The sequence below is a fragment of the Protopterus annectens genome, chromosome 5.part0 (genome assembly GCF_019279795.1).
Source record: "Protopterus annectens isolate FY-2018-M chromosome 5.part0, PAN1.0, whole genome shotgun sequence".
Classification (NCBI taxonomy): Eukaryota; Metazoa; Chordata; order Ceratodontiformes; family Protopteridae; genus Protopterus; species Protopterus annectens.
The window spans coordinates 793,770,480-793,790,386 of record NC_056735.1 but is presented as its reverse complement, the minus strand read 5'-3'; the positions used below and the strand labels follow the sequence as shown (position 1 = coordinate 793,790,386).

At 37.3% G+C, this 19,907-nt stretch overlaps 1 long non-coding RNA gene across 1 annotated transcript in view; it reads right to left on the bottom strand.

The window, feature by feature from the left end:
* The window catches only part of LOC122802832, a 67,847-nt gene extending 48,183 nt beyond the window's left edge, over positions 1-19,664 (bottom strand). Inside the window, exon 1 of the long non-coding RNA XR_006364988.1 lies at positions 19,567-19,664. This is a non-coding gene — a long non-coding RNA (uncharacterized LOC122802832). The remainder of the gene's footprint in view (positions 1-19,566) is intronic.
* Positions 19,665-19,907: the final 243 nt, after the last annotated feature.

The following is a 19,907-nucleotide window of genomic DNA, read 5'->3' as shown; positions in this document are numbered from 1 at the left end:
GCAATCTGTAGTAAAGTGTGCATCTGGTAGGAGCTGGTAGTCTTAAAAGGAGTAGTTATCTGTTAGGGGGTGGTAGTCTTAACAGTAAAGGTTAAGGTAATAGAGTCAAATAATTGTATTAATTCAGTGTATGTTACATATGAAGGTACTAATCTTATTTCCATTTTTTTCTTTAACCCCAGCCCTTATCTCTCTAATTGTATTTATTTATTTATTTCTGGCTGCATAATATTATTATTAGTTGTCAAAATGTGTCTATGTCATCCATGTGTACCACATCATGAAATGCTCCACAGTACAGCAGGGTAGGCCTGCCCCAGAGGATCTGCCTGCCTCCACTCCACTGGCCTTGGCATCATTGCCCAGTATGTATGGGAGTCAACCTGGGAGCACCACCTCTACAGCCCCTGAATAACTACTCCCTCAGGTAGTTCTGCCCCAGAGGATAGTCCAATGGCTCCCTCCAGGAGCAGTGGCAGAGGTGGTGAGTTTATCACCTGTGCTGAACTGCCAGTGATGGGGTGTAGGGTTGTGCACCACACTTTTAGTGCCCTCCTACACCGGATAGATGGGCTGCTCTTCCTCATTTTATATAGGACCAAGAGGAGGAGAAGCAGAAGTTGAGTGCTTTAGCCAGTGGCAGAGTAAAGAGACAGTGATGACAGTCACGTTGGGGAAGACTGAATTCTTACTGTCACCCAGCTTAACCATCATGGGTCCAGGATGTCACCACTCTGACCCTATCCATGGTGTCCACTGACTTCTTGTTTCTATAAATGTCCCTGGTCTCTTGTATTGTTTGTCTTGTCTGTCTGTAATTGCTTCTTCACCTACCCAACTTTTCAGATCCAGACATACTCATGTTCTTTCCTCAGCATTCCCGTCGCTCTCTCCAAAAAAAAGGGCACCTGTCCCACAAAAAAAAAAAAAAAATGTCCCATACATAACTCTCCATTTCACAGATGTGTCTTCCTGACACACTTGATGTGGTCCAGTTGGCTATACAACATGATTGTGTTGAGGTCACCCCTCTCTCTGGAGGTGATATTGCAAATTCAGCTAATAATTTGTATATATTATCAGTTTTTACTGTTGAAGAAATGGTTAGCTATGGTTCTTTCCTATCTCCCTCCTGCACATTCCTGGATTGCTTTCCATTTTTTCTTCCCCTGCTTGCCCCCCATTTCATCACTGTCCTATCTTTCCAATTTTTTTCTTTAATGCATTACTGTGTGATGGTGCACATCATGCACCAACAAGCAGGGCAATGCAAAAGTAGTTACAAGTATTAGATACAGTTGTGTTTGAACCCAGTACCATCTGGCCCCAAAAAGGAAAGTATGTCTGCATTAACTGCATTAACATATGCTATCACAGAGTCAGTCAAGAAGTAAGTGCATTCCAGAGACTCAATTCTAAATGTCAGACTTTTTTCTTCCCCTGCTTTTGGGCCCCACATTTTGTGAGGAGGTGCACATCGCACACCAATGCTCAGCGATGGTGAGCATGGCAAAATGCACCAGCACATCTCTTATCAACAAGTCATGTCATTGCATTATCATTTTATAATAAAAAGTATTTTAAAGTATTACATTATGCCTGCATTCAAACCCAGTACCATCTGGACCACAAAAAGGAATGTTGCAATGCATTAACATGTCCTGTCACAGAGTCAGTTAAGTAGCAGGTGTATTTCATAGACTCGATACTAACTGTCAGAATTTAGCAATGCGGCTTGTGTTTGCACACTGCTTACATACATGCAAACATGTATTCCACATGCTTACGCACTCTGTTAACCATCATGCAAATCCACTGCTCATTGCGCTATGGAAATGTTTATATTATGCTGTATTACTGCTGTTTACTCTCCATTTCCTTCATATGACATGAAATTACATGTAGAAGCATTACAAACTGCGGGCCTATCTGACTGTATATCACATATTTAAAATACATCCATGTGCTGGCACCCCACCAAGCACTACAACCCTGGGGTCTCAGTACTTTTTCCACACATATATCACTCACAGTACAAAATATAATAGCAAATATTGTGTGCTATGCAATGCACATCAATCTGTTAACATGCAGAGCTACAACTGCTGACTCATGCACCTATGAAGCCTTATCTGCAAATCTACTGCAGGATCAGCATAGACCATATCCACAGGGACAAAGGTGACCTTCAAAACAATTCAAATGAGATAACTACCGTTTGCTCCAGGGTTCTCAACCTAGCTTGTGACATAAACAGAACATGCTGGGAAGACAGATGTATCCCTCAACAATTCATATTCCTCTGTAATAGGCTCCCACTGTGTGTGAAGCAGTACTCTTCAATGACCCTGTTCAGGTGCAACCTTGAGCACTGGTTGGGCAATTGTAAGGTCATCTCTGGGCTGGCAACTATGTCCCTCATGAACCAGGCCAGCTGGTGCTGCTCACAAACATGCTATGCTAAAAAAAGACCATCATACTTTGCTCAGTAAAGGTACTTGTGTTTTTACACAGCTAGATTTCTAAACACCCTAGTGTTAGGCTAGTAGCCTCATAGGTTCATAAGTTCATAGGTTCATAGGTTGGTACTAGGCTATCAGCCCTAGGGCCTATACAAGCCTAGCCATAACAATTCCCTGGCTATTTCTTCCCACATTATTTACTTTCCTGGACCCCTGTCTAGCAGGGCGACTGACGTGACCCCTGGGGTGAATTTCCTTTCTCCCATCCAATCGTCAAGGTTCCTCTTGAAGAGGTCCAAAGAGGCACTCTGCTTGACAGAGTCTGGGGAGTCTCTAGGTCAGGAACCTATCCCTCCAGCATGTTTTGTTTATTGTGATGACAAGGTTTAGATCCCTGGAGCGTGTAGCTCTGAGGGATTGGGATTTATTTAAGTGTAGCATGTCCAACAGCTCTTGGTTTGACATGGCCTTGTATGTTAAGCAGAGATCGCCTCTGAGTTGACGATATGTGACAGAGTATAGCTGGAGTTTTTTAAGGCAGTCAGCGTAGGGCATCTGCTTTAGGCCTGTGATTCTTTTAGTGAGGTATTTCTGAGGCCTTTCCAGTTGTTGCAGATGTCTTGAGAGGGACATACCAAATGGGGCGTTGTATTCTATAATGGGTCTAATGAGGGATGAGTACAGTGGGACAATGACCTCCTTTTTTCTGGATGAAAATCCCTTTGTGATGAGGTGTGCCACATAGAAGGATTTCCTGACTGTTGTGGCGATGTGGTTATCGAAGGTGAGACCACTGTTCACCTGTGTCCCTAAGTCTCTTATCACACTTTCTGTGTTTAGTGTACTGCCACCTATATGGTAATATGAATTCATATGAAGATATGAATCTATGTTGCCTTTGCAAACCTCACAACCTGCTGTCTCCCCACATGGCATGCTGATGTCATCTACTATAAGTTCACCTGCACTCTTTTATAAATCAGACTTGAGCCATGTCACTTGCATTAACAACTTTGTTCTCTAGTCCATGTAGTTATGTAAGTAGGTGTTCTGTTCTCATTGCAGTCAACTGTGTGTGTTTTTCTACACAACAGAGCAGACATGGGTATCCTGAATTAACTTCTACAATTGCATGGATTGCCAGCATTTTGATACTTGTTCATGCCTATACATCAGTTTACTACAGCCTTCTCAAACTCTTGTCTTCCACATGTCTGCTGATGTCATCTACTATATGTTCACCTGCACTCTTGTATAAATCAGACTTGCACTGTGGTGCCTGTGCTAAGCACCATGTACTTAGATTGATATGGTTTCAGTTCTCATTACAGTTGTGTGTGTGTGTGTGTGTGTGTGTGTGTGTGTGTGTGTGTGTGTGTGTGTGTGTGTGTCTACACAGCATAGCAGACATATATCCTACAGTTACTTCTTCAATTACATGGATTGCCAGTATTTTGATACTTGCTCTGTCTACACATCCTTTTCATTAAGCCCTCTAACCTCTTGTCTTCCTCATGGCCTGCTGATGGCACCTACTATAAGTTCAATTGCATTCATGCATAAATCAGATGTGAGCTGTGATGCTTTTAAGTACTGTGTTCTGCAGTCTGTGTACCTAGATAGATAGGGGTTCTATTATCACTGCAGTTAACTGTGTGTGTGTGTGTGTGTGTGTGTGTGTGTGTGTGTGTGTGTGTGTGTGTGTGTGTGTGTGTGTGTGTGTGAGAGCTGATAGTTGCATTACAGAGAGCATTTTATACCAGCATGTGGGACACTGTTATCGTCTCCTCAACAGACACTGCTGACGTCATCAGCTATATCACATTTTTGGATTTCCAGTACTCCTACCAGGGCAGGGTCAGAGACTAGCTTTGGGGCCAAGCAGAAGTCACCTCATCCTATACAATAAAGTTTGCAGTGATATGGGTTTTAATTTATCCACACATATCATGACATGGTGTGTAGGCTGTGTGTTATCTTGCTGAGAAATCCCTGTGGTCTCTCCAGCTGCTATATGGGTCTGGTGAGGTACATGTAAAAATGTGCATTATACTCTATTAGTGCTGTAATGTGGTTTGACTACAGTGCTGTCATACCATCCTAAGATCCCAGTATGATGGCATGACTTATGAAGTGCACAATATAGGCTTTCAGTAGCAGTGTGGACACTTTTAATTATTTATGCTATTTATTTATTGGCATTTGATTACCGAGAAAGTCCACTGGGCCAGGAAAAACCCATTTTTGGTGGAGGCCTGGAGAGAAAAGCTCCAAGTTATATATAAGCAGTCGATTTTTTTAAGACAGTTTACCAGATCTACACAAAATACAGTTGCTTGAAAATTATACAAAAACTAATCAAATATATGCATAAGAATCACAAGCACAAGCGAATAGTTACAGTATTTACAACAATGGAGTATTGGTTTGAGTAACGTCCGTAAGGCATTTAACAAATGCAATGAACACATGGACTATAAAGTGTAAATTGGCAGAATGTTAGTGATGAGTTATAGTACTAAAATAGTATGTAAAGGTGGAATGCAAGTTAGAGAGAGCAATGCAAGTAAAAGGTAATAGTTTTCTAGAAGTGAAATGAAAATAGAGGTAGGTTTAAGAACAAATTTGGCAGCAGATAGAATATATTAGTGGAGCAGATAAGAAATATTAGCAGGGACTAGGGAAGGACTGACCTGTCCACTTGAGGGACAAAGTTCAGATCGCCTATCTAAATGTGCTCCCAGTGCTTGCATCACTGGGTTTCTGCATAGCAGGACTGTTGTCAATGCTGTGATTAACATGGAACTCTACGTTTCTGAGAAACAACATTACAAACACACATTTCTGCATTTATTTGTAGATTTTGTGTCTTTGTCACCATTCAAATGTGTATTTGCTCCTCCTGTACTATGTTATCACCACTGTTGGGCTGTATGATTGAACCCAATATGCAAGAACCTGCAAACTTGGTAAGCCAAAGGGCATATACTTCAGCCTGAACTGTCAAGAAGCACAGTTCAAACAGTGAATGGCCAAGCACAGATCCCTGAGGTTTGCCAGTGGTGACAGCTCTAATGGTGCAGGTTAATTCACCAACTTACATGTGATGTGTTCTGTCAGTGAGCCAATTTACCCATCAACTGACATAAAGCATAATCCCCAGTGTGAGAGTTTCTTCAGTGATACCTGTATGTGTGATTGTATCAAAATGCTAGGCCAGATAACAATACAAAGTATGCACTGGCTTACCTTCATCCAGGCCTATCACATTGAATTAATGTACTATGAAAACATCACCAATCACCTATGGTATGACCCAGCACATACTCCTTCCTGATTTGGTTGAATATACAGTTCAACACACCCTCCACATGGCCTATGTTCCCATACAAGGGTATATATCAACATCCATCCACCTGAATTGGGGGGACAGCACCTGATGCATACATGTAAAGGGATATCCTGACTCTCTTCAACTGTTAGTAGATCAACATGTCATCATGGACCTCTTCTATATGTACAGTACTAATATTCCAGGTGTGTGTAACAGACCTGTGTGAGTTGTTACTGCTACATCAGGTCCATTAAATCCTATAGAGCATGCATGATGACAACAGTATCATCTTGTGGCATTTGAACAGGTCAAGACATTTGACAAAAATCCACACTGAGGTATTCAATCAACACTGCCATATGTGGCCATGAACAGTTATATCACCAAATGGGTAGACCAGTGTATGACATATGTGGCATCTCACTATGTTGAAATTTGTGACATGGCATATATCTCAGGTCAAGTGATCAGGTTGGTACATCATGAGTGTCTGCTAGGCCCTTTCCTGCCACTAGTAAAGTGATTGGCATCACAGATGACATACACATGCTGTGTCCAAACAGTTGCCTGAAGGACTACAGCTTGTGGGCAATAATTGACTCCAAATGTTATATTAGTATAATACAAACAGTATAAACACATACCAGACATGGCTTCCACAGCCATGATAGCACCTGCATTGATGAGACATATGGAGGAATTTTTTGAATCAGGAAACACACACACCACCGAAGTATAATGCAGACATCACACCCTATAATCAGAACAATAGATATGTGACCTGTGTCCTGGGGTGGACAGTAAGTGATACATATACCAGCATGTGGTCACAGTGCTGACTACTCCCTTGAATGTAACACAACAACTGAGTATGTGAAGGACATGCACGTCAGTGGCCATAATAACTTCATGGTTCCTAGCCTTCATCACAGCAATAACTGTGTACAATGCACCCTTCTTCAAGTACCTACCTATACATATTCCAGTGATGTGTAAGTGAAGTGTACCACCTTTGTCACAGTGTGCTGTCACACAGCTTATTGGCCATATCTAGTTATTATTTCTGGGGAATATACATGACTGTCTGATGGTGTGGAACACAAATAGGTTCTCAGGTTCATAGGTGTTTACTAGGCTAAGGACCACAAGGTCCTTTTTAAACCTAGTCATGCATCCCAAATCTCTGACAAGTTCTGATACCCTTGATAAGTGGAAGTAGGGGCTTGGAAGATTAAACATTTACAATCAGGGGCCTGAGAGATGAACCATTTACAGGTTGCCTGTGTGCATTAGAGACAAAGGTGCCAAAGCAGGGATGCATTTCCTGTTCCCCATCCAATTGTCCAAGTTGCATTTGAATTGATTTAAGGAGGGACTCTGCTTCACATGGATAGGAAGCCTGTTCCAGAGATGGGGTAGTCTCTGGGATACATACCTGTCTCTCCAGCAGGTACTATTTATATCACAGGCAAGGTTTAATTCTTTAGAACAAATAATTCTGGTGCTGTTTGTTTTGTGGATATGGAGCAGGACCATCAGAGTAGGGTCTGATAATGCCCTGTATGCCAGGCATAGTTATCCACTCAAAAGCCTGCAGGAGACAGAATACAAGGATAGGGCCTTGAGGCAGTCTACATAGGACATATTACATATGCCCTGTATTCTTTTAGTGAGGAACCTCAGTGGATGTTCCAGTTGTTGGATATGCCTGGTTAGGTACATACCACTGATGGCATTATACTCAATGATAGGTCTGATGAATGACAAATAGAGTGGAACAATGACTTTCTTGGACTTGGATGCTATACTTTTGTTTATAAGCACAACACAAAATGACTTCTTCGGTACTGTAGACACGTGATGGTAAAAGGCTAGATCACTGCTTATGTGTGTTCCAAAGTCACGGACTACTGGGTCAGCTGTAACAGGTGCATTGTCAATATGATAGTTAACAGGGATGGATGACTTGCCAAAGGATACTATTATGCATTTCTTGCCATTTAATTTTAGTCCATGGCTTTGACACCAGTTGCTTGTCTGTGTCAGTCCTTCCTGGAAAGCATTTGTATCAGTATGGGATTCAATAACAGCTCCTAATTTGCAATCATCGGAAAATTTAGTCAGCTAGAGACAATTGACATTGGCCTTAACTTTAGAGATGTAAATGTTAAAAAAGGGGTGGTCCAAGGAACAATTCCCAAGGGATTTCACTTGTGACTGCCTCTTTGTAGAGGTGGACTTAACAATTTTCTTTATTTTTACTTCCTGGGTCCTGTCTGTGAGACAGTTGCTATCCACTGTGTGACATATGGGTTTGTACCTAACCTCTTGAGTTTGTCAACAATGCCTAAGTGGGGTATTGTGTCAAATGTCTTGGCTATGTCAATGTAGGCAGTGTGAACCATTTTGTCCTCATCCATCACTTTGGTGATCTTCTCAAAGAACTCCAAAAGGTTGAGTAGACACGACCTGCCCTTGATGAAACTAAACTGGGTAAGGTACAGTGTCTGGAGGTTTGCTATATCACTACTGATCATTTCCATGATAATTCTTTCCATTGCTTTATGTATAAGACTAGTGAGACTTATGGCTATGTAGTTTCCAGGGTCTGTGGATGGGCCACCTTTGTGGAGAGGGGTGACTAGTGCTGTTTTCCATTCATGAGGTATGAAGAATGTTTGGAGGCTACAGTTAAATAGCAATTTCAGACAGCCTAAGTGGTCATGCTTCATGCTCTTTAGAAGGTATCCCATCCTGGGATATTGTCTGGGCCCATTGATCCAGTGTTCCTGGACTTAGAGAGTTGTTACACCAGATGCATGTGTGCTACCTGCTCAGCTTATGCACACACTGCATACATAGGTGTTTGACAACATTAATGGCATGTATATCATTTGTGACAGTGTGGATTGTGCCATAGATGCCATAGATATATGTCATGCACACAAGGCAACTAGCTTGTATTGGCCATACTGTCACATGAAGGTATAGCAGTGTCCCTCCTAATACCTCCTGCAGATATTACAGTACCAGGACAGTGTGCATGGTTATCCTCATAGAGTGTGGCTGTATCATAATTGTCAAGTGTGTGTGTGTGTGTGTGTGTGTGTGTGTGTGTGTGTGTGTGTGTGTGTGTGTGTGTGTGTGTGTGTGTGTGTATGCAGGCTCATTTGTTTTCACTCCACATCACATATCTTATCTTATGTCAGAGGCAGGGATTAGTGATGGTATTATTCTGATATTGCCCATGATTGTGGTTGATCAGATGATACTTTACCTGTAGCCACCTTGCTGGAGACCTCTTCTGAGAGTACACTCATATTCACACAACTTCCCAATATGCACCATACTCCAATTGCATGTCAGATCCCTGATAGATGTTCTCTGTATTATTCATGAAAGATGCTTATGTCACACACGCATCTGCCCCATTGTTATGTCACTTTGTGTGAGAGTCACAGATAACACATTTTCACTGTACAGTCTGTACTATACCATAAAGATATGTTCTTGGTGTTGCTACAACCATCTTCCACTGACATGCCCTCCTCTGCTGTACATGTGGGATTTTCACATGTACTTTCCCCTTATGTTCATTCCTACAATTTATCTGTGTGTCCCTATTCAATACAGCCAGTTCTTCTGAGGGATCATCTTACATGGCAGTCTCATGCCCTGTTGCAGATCATTAACACAGCTTCAGTACAGTATGCCAGTAATGGAAGGTACACTGGACAGTGTAGGTACACTGTCCAGTAATATGTTTGGACCATATACTTCACATTCATACCTCTCATCTGTGCAGATATTTCCGGATGTCCAGATGTTTTCCTTATCAAATATGTGGCTTTCTGCCATATCACTGGGATGATCTATGGACTGATGTGACTCAATAATACATACACTTAACCTTTCAACTGTCCTAATCTCTGCAGAATGTACATTTTTTTGTCTCATATTTGTGATCTTTTCCTCATAACATTTTTTCCTGGCAGATCATTGGCATGTCATTACAGAGTGCAGTCAGAAACCAATGACTGACATTTGAGCTTCAAACTTTGTACTCTTCAGAAAGTTCATGTTAATGCACAACCTATATATTCTATCAACTTCCTAAGTTTGGAAGTGCAATATTAAACATCTGTCCCTATTTCTGCCTCTTTGTCACCCCAGTTTTATGGCTTTGTACACATTTCTCCCTCTAAGAGGTTGAAAGTGTTAAATTCTAAGACATCCCTATGTGACATCTGTGTCAAATATGTCTCTGTTACTAGTTATTTGTCCTCTGATTAAGTTGACCTCAGTGCATGTACACATTTCTCCCTCTAAGAGGTTGTGAGTGTTACATTCTAAAACATTCCTATGTGACAGCTGTGCCAAATGTGTCTTTATTACTAATTATTTGTCCTCTCATTAGGTTGGTCTCAATGAAGATGTGTTGCACTAACAGAATGACAGCTGTTTTAAAGCCTGGTGATCATTGTGGTATTTCACACAAATCTGTGCACCGTTGGTGCACTCCTTTAAATGGAATCGTTATCTGTGTTTGCGAACAAAAGGTTTTGTGGCCAGCAACACTGTTCTGAGCCACAAAACATACCTGAGATGCTGTGCCTCATTAATATGCATTGCACGCTGATGGCTGCCAAGTACTGTCTCTCTAATCCGTATACTCCATGTAGCTTGTGTGTGAAGTCTAGATGGAGTTTATTGAATCTCCCAGTGAAATTAATACTGAAAACAGTCCTGACATCAAGGAACAAAGTCCAAGCTATAAACCAATTTGCTCCTCCTGTTTTAACTTACAATTTTAGAGTAACTGACTACTTTCAAAAAGTATTGGATTAGTTGGACAGGAAAGCAACAAAAAAGCTTCATTCTTATCAAATGATTTATAAAAATCAGTGTATACCAAGATTATATATTCCCTGTTCTGAAGGAGGTATGGGTTTCCTCAAAATTGATTACATGTGTAGATCTGCAATCATAGGAGTGTATATGTTTCTGCTAACCTCACAAGACCCAGATATAGTGAAACTTATAAATCATAGGAGAATAAGTCTAGGATGACTTCCTTGATTAGTTTAGCAGAAGCATATAAGTATCAAGTAGAAATAGAAATCAAACCATAAGTAGACAAAAATAAGGCAGAAACTGAATGTGCCAAAAAAAAAGGAATGTAAGGTGAAGGACCAGATGAGATGTGAAGAAATGTGAAAAAGGCATAAATATAGTTGCAAGTACAGAAAAATTCTGGAACAAGATCATGTCAATCAGGATCTGACACAGGAATGTTAAGTAGAGGTGAATTTAAACCAAAAGATTAAAGGTTAATATTGACAGCCCCCAGGATAGTGGAGTACATAAACATTGGCTTAGAAAGTCCATTGACTATGTCAGAGAAACAGACAAGTGCAGGTTTTGTAAAACAGAATTGGAAACAGTTGCACACTTTGCTGCTGGGTGTAATACATTAACAGCAGAGGACATGTATATTAAAAGGCATACTAATGTTGTGAGTCTGTTGCATTGGAGATTTAAAAAATATATATAATATTGAAGTAGTTGAGAAGCATTAAAAACATGAGTCACCAAGTATTATAGAAAATGATGTTTATATCACATGGGACCACCCATTACCAACAGTTCAAAAATAGATGTGAGAAAACCAGATGTAGTAGTCCACGAAAAGAAGGTAACAGTAGCATTGATCATTGAAATTGCCACAGCTAGTGATTACAGTATCTTACATACAGACAGAGACACAAAGCCACAAAATACCAGTATTTGCAGGCAGAAATGAGGGTAATATGACCAAAGGCTACACAGACAGTTTCAATAGTAGTAGGAGCAATGAGTCTCCTAAAAAAAGAATTTACGGTCATATTTACATATGCTGCCAGTACATGTAACTCTATATGAATTGCAGAAGGAGTCATTTATGGACACTTTTTGGGTGCTGCGAAGAACACTTTGGCTAAAATCAAAGAAGGAAACAATACTAATTTCATAAACTTTAAACTTACTTTGACTTAAGAATGGAGTCCATTCCCATCATGTTATTAGAAACCCAAAAGACTTGGAGAAATTAAACTGCCAATAACTCAAGTCATTTTAGCAGATGCATTTTCTTTGCATGGCACAACTGATGTTATCCTTCCCAAGATGTACTGTGGCTCACATGCAGTTGTGGCATGCGTGTATAATAGACTTGTGTGCAGATTGTTTCATTATATAGGTAGCGAGTTTAAATACAGGAATGACTGTCATCTGTGACTGTGTATTTCTTCCTCTTCCTCTCCAGAACAAACTGCAAATACATATATAAGGTACAGCTATACAGTGTGCTTGTGCTGTGCAACCACCTTTTAGCAGAACATGTAGGTAATACATAATGATGTTGTCATCCATTAAAATGTGCAGTGTCACAGTTGTCAAATAAATCTGTAGCTGAGCTTGCATTTCAGCAAACCTTCATTAGCCTATGATGTTAGCTATATAGTTCAAATCCCAACATCCCTGCTTACAGTCAGTGTACATGTTGTTAATGTTTTCACTCACATGTGCTATGTTCATGGAGAGATGTTGTTTCCTGTTACAAGAGTTTATTCTACTTTTCCTTTGTAAAGGCTGAATTGAAGACTAATGCTGTCATTTGACTAGATTGTCATTCCATAAAAGTTGTAGTGAGACATCTCCTTGGGAATGATGACATAAGATGATGTAATGTATGTTGTTACCTAAGTATGACATGTGTTACAATATGGGATTATAGCTACATTATGCATAATTGCTGTTCTGTCATCACAGTGATAACAACAGGGGGCTAAAGGTATATTTAGGTATATCTAGCATCAGGCAATATTCTTTGACATACAGCAAGATTCTTTCTTAGTAATTATAAGGGCACATACCTTAATTCATATATATATATATATATATATATATATATATATATATTAATATATATATATATATATATATATATATATATATATATATATATATATATATATATATATTTATTTCACATGACCACATATATGATAACTGTGGATACACTTATACTATGACACATTTATAGATTCCACTATAGTGTTGATTTCCACAATGCTTAGGCAAGGGTGCCAAACCAGCATTGAGTAACTGCAAGCATTTGTGTCCTTAACTGTTCTGCAGGAAAGGCATCCCACCACAATTATACTTTGTACATAGAGTGTGTAGAGGTCTCCCCCATCCATTTTAGAAGATACAAATTATGGTCAAATAAAGTACAACTGATTAAATGGCTTCATATAGGTGGGGTTTATCAACTGTGATAATAGTTCCACTGTGGCACATGTGATTAGTAGCCAAATTGTTAGTTGGAGGACTTGTGCAGCTTCATGTTCAGTTCTAGCATAGGGATTAATTGTGTGTAAACATACTGATGTCACACAACAACAATTATATCATATCAGTCTTATACCTTGATATGTTGCACCAACACATTTGAATGCAGCTTTGGATTTCATGGAAGTAGACATTTGTTCTGCCAGTTTCATGATGAGAGTGTTACTGTGGCACATGCATTGAGTACTGTGGTGTACTTGAGTGTGTTCTAGTTTATGGGTGGTATGTGTACAAACATAAAGATAAATTTCCTTGACCAAGGAATGTTGATATAGGACTGATCATAATTGTGTGCACATGAGCATACTCATTTTATTGCTATCAGTATGGCATGTCGATATGACATTCGTTATTGGGGATCCTTTCTTAATTTACATATTAATTTCATTTGTTTGTGACAATACACATAGTTACTTCCTATGGCACCTGCTGACAATACATAGGACTGGGGAATAAATTGCATCATAGTGAGGTGCTTTCATCTGTTCTTATCTATCTACACAATAACTATGTCATGTAGAAGTGCCTTACACAAGGGTATTAAGTATGTCACATTGTACACCCACATTTGTAACACCGCACACAGCTACATATGAGATGCATAATCATTAGAATATTAAATTGCATAATTCTCTTAATACACCTGTCAGTGGTAACATAAATGAGATGTGTTTGATTCTTGCAGAATGAGATTGTGGCTGCTAAGCCATTCCTATTTTCCAACATGCTGTATTGACGAAATGCAACCTATGCAACTATCCCGTAATGTATGCACTGTTCTTGCAAATTGTCATGTTAACACATCATGTTAATGATATTCATATCTCATAATCCCCTCTGTTACAATGTTAATTTGTGTAACTGTCACATTCTATAATATCATGTCTACTTTTATTTACTTGTATTTGCTCAGGAAGTGTGACCACCATTAATTATTATGACATACATGTTGCACAATTTTATTATTACAAACGTGTCTTTGTGACATAAACACCTTTAAATGAATTATCTTTCTATAATTTGAACATTCACCCCTTGTTGTTACATATTTCTGTATATATCTCTTTGATTTCTGTGTACATTCTCCTCAGTATACTCTCCCTGTCTGGTTACCCAGCTATTGTAATTGCCCTTGCTGTTTCCCCTACCCTCTTGCTTACTTCTTTATTCATATGTTTGAATTATATCCACATTACACTCAGTACACTTTCCCTACCTGGTACAGCTTGCATTAATTGCCTATGTAGTTTTTTGTACTGTCCGTGAGAACACACAACAGGTTTGCCCATAGGCAAGCTTGTTAGTTTATTGTATGTGCTCATGCTGCTCAACACAGTTTCCTGTTCAATGACACTCTTACTGGCCATACAACATGCTTCCAATTGTATTAGCATGATGAGCAGCATGCATATGGGATTATCACTGTTAATCATCCCCTCTAATAGGTAAACATCACATAGGCTTTGCGCAAAGTTTACGTGATTGTTTATGAATCCCACAGAGTGTTATTTTTCCTATTTTCACTTAGTTTTATGAAATATAAGCTAAACAGGCTAGTTATCCATGTGACATACTTGCAGCATCACCCAAATTTATAAAGAAATCATCTTTCTTTGACTTGGTTGAAATTGTAATACAACATAATTTATGTGATAGAAAGGATAGTATCCTCAGTGACCTAAATACATTATCTCATTAGATTATCAATGACTGCTATGATATTATTACCTTTTGTTTTCCTGAACATACATTAATAAAACATAACTGTACAGGTAAATTCAACAACTCCCTTTAGTAGAATTAAAAATTAAGCTATAAAAAGTAATCTATGCTTAAATGTAAACAACAATTTGTCAATTAATGATTTACTTATCACTTTATTAACTAATGGCACCATGTCTTCTGCACAATAAAATATAGTTTTATCATATCCTGGAAATTTGACTTTATACAACTTTTTCACACCCTAATTTCTTGCTTTGTTATTTCTTTTTAAATCAGTGCCCATATTGAAAGGTTATGAAACAGTAAGACTTTGTTTAAATTGGCTACTTCAAGAACATGTGATGCTCTGCAGGTGCTTTAGGGGACTATATTAAATATTTAAAAGTACAAAATCATGAGTACCTTTTAATCAACACATGTGTCAAACGTCCTCTTGAGCAAATGGCCACATCATCTTGGAAAGAAATCAGTTAGCCATTATTTTAAATCTGCCCTTTTTCCCACTGTAGTACAATCTCAGAGTTAGTATATTTAGTTGGGGGGCATCACCCACTTAATAGTGTTTATTGTACTGTGTCATGGGTTGTTGGAGTACTGATTTATTTCCCTTGGAAAGAAATCAATGATGTGGACGTTCGGTGAAAAGGACGTTGAACAATTATGTGTTGATCAATGGGTATTCGTGATTGTGTATCTTCGAGGTTATAATATAGACCCGTGATTTAGAAACTCTTAACTGATTGGCAATGATTCAAAAATAATTGCATTCAACTATATTAATATAAGTAAAAGCCAAAAGGTAAAAAATAACATGTCCACCACAACTGAAGCAGAAAAGCTTGATACAAATGTTAGCGCTTTCACGCTCAAAGTTTCTTCTTTAGACAAACAGTATAAACATGAAATCACTTTAGTAATCTTATAATTACAAGTAGTTTTGTGTTTATTTTTTAGAAACTTAAAAACAAGTACTATAACTTCACTTGTGCTCTATACTCAGCTATTTCAAAGCTTTGATTTAATAAAGATATTGAAATTATGAAGGCAGATAAAGGTGGGGTCTTATGTGTTTTGGACTACAGCTGTAACCTATACGAAGTGATAGATTTTACTAAATAATACCACTACTTATGAACCTATTATGAAATTTGAAGTTAATAATTTATTTGCTAAAAGTGAAGACTAGACTATATGATTTGCGTGGGTTCCTATTACATTATCAATGTTCTGAAACATCAAACACCATAAGGTTGAAACCTTATGTTCGAAGTTTTAGAACTTCAATTACGAAAAAAAAGAAAGAAAAGAAATAAAGTCTTGCAAGCAAGAGGGCGAGCCCCCTTGCACCCCCCACACCCCCTATCTTTAAATATACCAACTCCAAGATTGCACTACAGTGCGGTAAAGGGAAATCTTTCTGTCTGTTTCTGTCTGATGTTCTTTATTTTTATTTTTTTGTTGTTCGAAATTATAAAACTTCGAACATACAAGTTCAATATTGTAGTGTTCGAAGTTTTATAATTTCAACAACGTAGTAAGAACCCGATATGAGTACTTTGATAAAAAAAATTATTTCTTTGAATATTTCTTTGTTAACAATCCTGTTATACATTTGTTGTATAGGTTACCTAAAATACATGTATCTTACTAACCAATCAGTGAGACCTATTGTAGCTGGTTGGGGTTGGGTTATGAAATATTTATCCATTTTCATAGAAAAAGCTATTTTAACCCTATTTAAATTCAGAATCAAGTCTGTTAATGATACAAATCATTTATTGGTACTTTACACACTTGTTATAAATAGCATAATATTTTTATGGATTTTTGTTTTGTAACATTAAATGTGAAATCTCCATTTACAGTGATTCTTAACACTCGAGGGATAGCGTATATAAGACTAATGGAGAGAATACTAGCATCAATCTGCTTTCTTTTTTATTGGAGTTGATTCTTGAAAATAAGGTTTTCTTATTTAAAAATCATTAAAAAAAAAAAAGATGTTGTTATGGGCACTTCCTGTGCAAATATGGAGAAAATGTATGTTTACAGTACTAATGAATTACTTTCCTTTGTTGAATGCTATATGCAGTTTGTGGATATTTTTTATTTGGATGGGGTAGGTTGAACAGTTTCTGTGTTATATATAATACTGACCTGAAACTACTACTATTTTTAGAATTTTCTATTGAATATTGGTAGTCTCAAATAATTTTTTAGATGTTTGTTTATCTAAAGGATTAGGGGGTAATAATCATTGTCACCTCTTATAAGAAAAAAAAATAAGAAAAAGGTTTACATGGATAGGCTGTGTAGGTACCCTGCATTTATATTCAGAAATATTCTAAAAGGTCAGTCCTGTGGGCTTTAAGACCTGCTACTGAAGATTCAGGCAAGTGCAGTATTTAATCAATTGAAAAGCGATTTTGTAAATAGAGAGTATGATAGAAATAAGGTTAATCAGCTGAGACTGAAATGATGGGATTAAGGAATTTCTCAGCAGCACCTTTTTTTGGAGAAGATGTATTTTAAGATAAATCTGATAATTTGACTAACGAATACACCCTTAAGAGTAACGTTAACCCTTTTTAGAAACATTAGATATGTTTGCCATATTATAAGGTACAATTGTCCGGTTTTAATGGCTGATGAATGCATTAGGTCAATTGTAGGTTCTACAACAACCTTTGCATTTAGGAAGTCATGATCTTTAAAGGGATGGCTACACAATAAAAATAAATATATTTTATCAAACGTTAGGTAAAAGAATATTAGTACCTTCCCTTGTTAATATTGTAATTTTTGTGCTTTCTATATTAAAAACAACAACTTTCTTACATTCTGTAACTAGCAGGTCATACAGATATAACACTTATGCTTATTGTAACATAGTGAATGTAATTTACCTGACTACCAAACGTATGTTTATATGTTGGAAAGACACATATAACGTTAAAGGAGAGGATCAGTGAACATGCATATGATATTAAAAACATTAAATTACCAAATGCTTTATATAAGCATGTGAAAATGCTGGTGGCAATCATGTTCTTAGATTTTGTTTTAAAAGTTACCAATGTGTCCATATGTGGTGGTGATGCTTTAAGTACAACAGAAAAAAGCTGACCTTGAATGGATTGTTAGGCAATGAGCTTTGGCTACACCAGGTTTAAATGAGTTGTTTTTTTTAAGACGTTTTTTAATACAACATGGTTTATTTTATTAATTGCAGTTATATGATTACTGTTTAATGCAATTTTATGTTTATATCGCTTGTTTGAAGATGTGCATGTGAGCATGAAACCACTAGCATTTAATATTAAACTTGTATACTTTGTCTGTGGTGGACATTTTCTTCTTTATCTGCTGTTCCTATTTAGACTAGACTGCCATTACTCTCACATTTAGCTGGCTTTCTATAAGTCAAAGTCAACTCTTTTATGGATAATTTTATTTTTGCTGGTGGCATTATAGGCTTACTTTTTAGGGACTGTCTCCAGGTATTACTGTAATAATAGTACTGTATACATTCCAGTGTAATCATGTTTTACTATGGTCTGCTGCTCAGCAAAATACAGAATCAAGACTACTTACACAAAAAACTATTTTATCAAAAAGAAGAATATAAATTTATAGCAAGCAATATATCAGATGGAAGGCAAAACATTAAAAGATGAAAGCAAATCAATCACATTGTATATGTCTGGGTCCTGAAAACTTACCTTTAGAGTTTTTTTGCCTCTATAATGTATTAAGCTTAGAAAAAGTCTGAGATCAGTATGATTTTTGAGAAATAAGAAGAAATATATAGATACCTTCAACTTTCATTAGTAATAATAATAATAATAATAATAAAATGTGCAGCCTGTGGCATAATTAATAATATCTCAAAAACCTTCTTTAATCAAATACTCAAATGGTTTTGTATTAATCTAAGGCCAAAATAAATGTGATTGTTTAAATGGAACAAAGTTAATCTGCCATCTGTTTGAACTTGATCTTGTATTAAACACTTAGCCCCTCAGGCATATTTTGTTCTTATTATTTATAGATGGTGATATAGACTGCGTTATAAGGTAATCATTTCAACAGTTACCTAGGTGTAATATACACATTTAAAATGCATATAACATAAATGAAATAGCAAGAGAATAAGAAAGTATACATACTAAACAACATCATATATCAGGCAGATGTTGATTAAATGCAATGTGTGTAGGGATGTGTAGATGTGTAGCACATGTACAGAAAAAGAAAATGCATGTTAAGCAACAATATACATGTGCACTACAAATGTATGTAGTCTAATAAAACATGTCATGCTTTAAACAAGGACAGAAAATGCAGCTATTCATCTGAGTACTATTACATCTGTGACATTTTATTTTTGTAGAAGTTTAAGTAAGAAAATTGAACAATTAACACTATTTATACTATTTGTGCAGCTCCAGCAATACCAATATGAATTATTCCTGCTAGAAACTTGTTCATACAAAATTACTCTGTTTCTGTGAATTTTTCAAAGAATGCAACTGCAATCTTTATAATAGTTAATTAAGCATATCCATTTCAAAGCTATTTAAACCCTTTCATTTTTCAAATGGCACTTTAATTCATGAACTATTTACTGGTTATAAGTAATGTATTCCTTACCAATAACTCCTGCTACTGCAACAAGGAGAATCAGAGCAAGTGCCAAACGATTCATGGTGGCTTTCAATGTTCACAGAAGTCTGAGTTCTGTTTTTCACTCAGAGTCTGTATTTATTGACAGTGAACAGAGATTGGATATGTAGATAAGGAAGTGACATGATGACTGCATAACCTGTGCAACTGGCAATTATGATTAGGTTTCCCATCAGTAGTAGCACTATATATTTCATCAAATATGATAGACATCTATATTGTTCCTCTTTTGTCAACGGTCATGCCAATCTTTTAATATCAACTAAACATTTAATAATAAACATACATTTTGAAAGTGGGAACAAAAA